Raw genomic sequence first — 3906 nt, 5'->3', positions numbered from 1 at the left:
CCCCCCCCCCAAAAAAAAAAAATTGAAAATGCCTTAAACAAAATGGCAAAATATGCATGCACAATTCTGTCCCAGGACTGGGCAGCTGTCTGCAGATCCCGTTAGAAAGCATCACTTCCTAACTCAGATAAAATACACCGATTTCCAAAGGGACTGAAATATAAGCTTAGAATTAAGCCTGTGTTTAATGGCTTTGCTGAATTTGGGGCCTATGTGTCCAGAAGCATCAGATAAACCCACTCTTCCTTAACACAATGGTATTTTACAAGGCCCCAGTATTATCTTGCTGACCTGAGCCCTTATATGTCAAGTAAATATGTGCCTTGGCCTCTATGGGTGAATTTCTTCTCTGTGCAGATTGTTGGTAGATGGACTTAGGTACCACCAAAATCCCTCTCCAGGCCTAATTTGGGGGCTTAAGTGGGAATGGGTGGTGCAAAGACCTCATACCGTGCCTCTGCAAGGAGGTGAATGTCTCCCTACCTGGACAGTGTTTAGTTGCAGCACCGTATGAAGTCAGATTAGGGGTCTCTTGTAACACTGTTGCTGCAAAAGGCGTGGCATCCAGTGCACAGATTTTCTACAGTCAAAGATACCAATTTCTGCTGAGGACTGTAAACACACACACGAGAAACTTGATTCACCTGGGTTCCCCTCTTTGTAGTACGCTGCAGTGGCATATATGCATGCAATCACTGGCTATCCACACAGCATTGCGTAAGTTATCCACATGGATGTTTGCAGAAGCCCAGGGGTTGGGCTGTGAGACTGAGCAAGAGAGCATAAGGCACGCACAGAAGACTGCACCCTCGAGCTTGCATAACAGCTGGCACCATTAGGATAAAGGAGGACAGCAAGGCAAGGCATGAGTGGTGTCCAGAATTTTATTCCTTTATTTCCTCTTTCCATATCCTCCAGTCTAATGCCCGTGACCCTGATCCAGCATGCAATTAAGCTGGTGGCAACCTATTCATCTGCTTAAAGTTAAGAACATGCTTAAGCATCCTCTGGACTGGGGCCAGTGTTTGCAGTGGTGTTTACTTTCTTGCTCAGAGGAAAACAGTGCTTCTCCGTTCTCCCTAATTCTTCTGACTTGTGTGATGTGCTATGACACACCAACATTACCTGAGCTAAACTAACTAGACATCCCTCAAGACTCCCCTGTTTTAAATATGAGAGAGGCAAGAACTTCTGTGAGTGATATCTTTTACTGGGCCCCCCTTCATGATCCAAAAGCTCGTCTAAGTCCATCCCAACTATGAAACCAGGCGAATAAAAGATAGCACCCACGGAAATCCTTGCCTCTAACACATTTCCTGGCTCATCACAGCTACAACATCACTTCAACACTACTTTAAACATCCATTTTTTTAAAATATCCAGAGAGGGAAACTTTAAAAAACAAGCCTACGAAAATGCATTTTTATCTATGGAAAAGAAAACACGTCACAAATAAGGCAGAAATGGATGTGGTTGGCTTCAAGAGTTGGTTATCTGCCAACGAGTCTTTCCCTCCTCAAAACTGGTCCGAGTCCCAGCCTGGGTAACAGTGCCTGAAAGTTATGTCACAATCAATATTTGCTCAGCAAGCCCTGGGACGGGAACAGGAAAAGTGTGTCATCAAAACTTTTCCATTGCTGGTTGGCAATCATGGGTGGCAAATAAAGGACTGTTACAGTAGCCGATAGCGTATGCCCCTCCCATGCAGAAGTGATGAACAATTGGGGAACCATGGAGAGAAGCTTACATAGCCTCTGTTTTGTAGTCAAGCAGAGGATTATGATCTCCTGGGCTACCAATGCAGTGCCTTCCATGATTACTGAATTCATCCCCAAATTGAAAAAGGCGGGGGGAGAAATACCATTGAACAAGTCACACAGGGCAAAATAAGCTTCCTTACATTTCGCCTCCAGGTTGTCAGCTCAAATCCGATCCGGGTTAAAAGTGATTCTCTACTGATTTTTTTTTTTTCGGGCAGCCTATGTAAAACAAGCATAATGGAAGGTTGTCTCCAGTTCTCAGCAGACAGAGATCTACATCACAAAATCACCAGCACCACCACTACCGCACACCAGCATCCTATGGGACAAACTCAGCAGAGGGGCCCAGCATCCAAGAGACGCCCCATCAGCTGCTTGTAGATGGAGAGCATTGGTGGAGCAGCTTGAAGGGGGTTTGCTCGTTGGCTGTCAAGCCCATGCATTTCGTGGACTCTAAACAGTGGCATTCATGACTATGCAGAACACAAGCAAAGGGTCAATGTAACAATTTACTTTTTAGGTAGGACTTAAGTTGTGCATACATCTTCCATGTGCTGGCCCACAACACAGGCCTGTAACTATTCTAAACTCATGAAAGAAAAACATTAATAAATCATTTTTCTTCCGCAGTCTTTCTTCTGCTGTCTAATGCCTTCCTAGTTGCATGGGTAATGTCTAACTGGGTAAAAGTAAAAAAAAAATTGTTGGGTTTTGTAAGTTTTTTAGTGCTGTTTTGAGAAATGCATCCTGAGACCTACTGCTGTGGTTCTTTGCAAGAGAGGTGACCACTCCTACCCACCATTAAATGAGCGTCAAGCAAAGCTTATAAATTGCACTATGAAGCAACTGAAGCCATTCATCAATTGTGAAGCTTGAACGGGACCCTTACTTCATACCATTACAGAGAATCAGTTTCCTTATCCTTATGGAGCCCGTCCAGTCCCGTTACTTTCCTGGCTCTTTCAAATGGTAACAGGCTGGAAAATGGCATTGAATTAAAATAAGAAAATGTCATCTTTAAAGTCGCACAAAAAATGGCTGGGTTTTATAGGGGTCTGAAAGAACTTTTAACTTGCTTGCTGAAAAATAACTTGAAACGGGTCGTGTCCCTTTAAAAGAGAAACCCTGCGCTACTGCTTGAATTCTGGTCCTTTAAATGCCAAATTCCTGGATGTCTCCCCGTGGAAGGGTCTGATCCTGTGCTGTTACCCAAAGGAAGGGCCGGAGGATTGGGCTTAGAGCCTCGTGTTGTTGCTCTCGGTATCTCTTACTCCGTCGTTCTTTCCCTCGAGAGCCAGGATGTTTCTTTATGAATGAAGCACGCAGCTGAAGAGGATTCAGTGTGATTCCATCTCTCACATTCACACAGCTCCAGAAATTGGAGTCCCTTGCATGTGAAGTCTTGCAATTCCCCCATCTCCCTGCCTGCCAGGGAACCCGCATCAAGGAGCAGATTAAAACACCATCGCCTTTAGGCTGCCAGATGGATAGGACACGTCACTGCTGTGGAGGGGATTACAGCTGTGGTCTCTCTCAAAGGGGCGGGGAGGGGGGCTGAGGCCGAGGGAGTAGGAGCAGTGCGATACGGGTTGTATGAAGTGCGCCTGGCTTTGCAGAACGTGGATTCATTTGCAAACAGGACACATGGTTTTTTCAACCTTTTTTTTTTCAAAAAGAAAAAGATATATTGGGATGTTAAATGAAAACCACTGAAACGCACACTGGGCCCTGAGAAGGCAAACCGCTGATATAAAACACCACTGCTGTCGAAACCTGAGCGGCCTCTCCAGCTGCATACCTGGTGCAAGCCAGTCTTTCAAAGGGAGAACAATGCTCACAGTGCCCCGACGGCTCCCCTCTCTCTCAGCCCCGTGTGCTGCTCCGGCCATTTAAAATCCCAGCTGCTTTGCAGGAAGAAGAGCTGGGTCTTGAGTCTGGGACACAATAGACATCATGCTGCAAGGCAGGGAAAATTGCAGGGCACGTTTGTAAGGACAGTCCACTGTCAGGAGAGTCAGAGACCCTTTGATGGGAGCTTTCCCATGAGATGTGAAGGCTCCCATCCTGCTCAGCCTACTTCACAATGGGGACTTGAACCCACAGTCCAGGCGAGTGCCCAAGCCCTGAGACTATTCTAGGTAAGTCT

The sequence above is a fragment of the Gavialis gangeticus genome, unplaced genomic scaffold (genome assembly GCF_001723915.1).
Source record: "Gavialis gangeticus isolate Ggan-Ray unplaced genomic scaffold, GavGan_comp1, whole genome shotgun sequence".
Taxonomy (NCBI): Eukaryota; Metazoa; Chordata; order Crocodylia; family Gavialidae; genus Gavialis; species Gavialis gangeticus.
Note: the sequence above shows the minus strand (reverse complement) of the source record.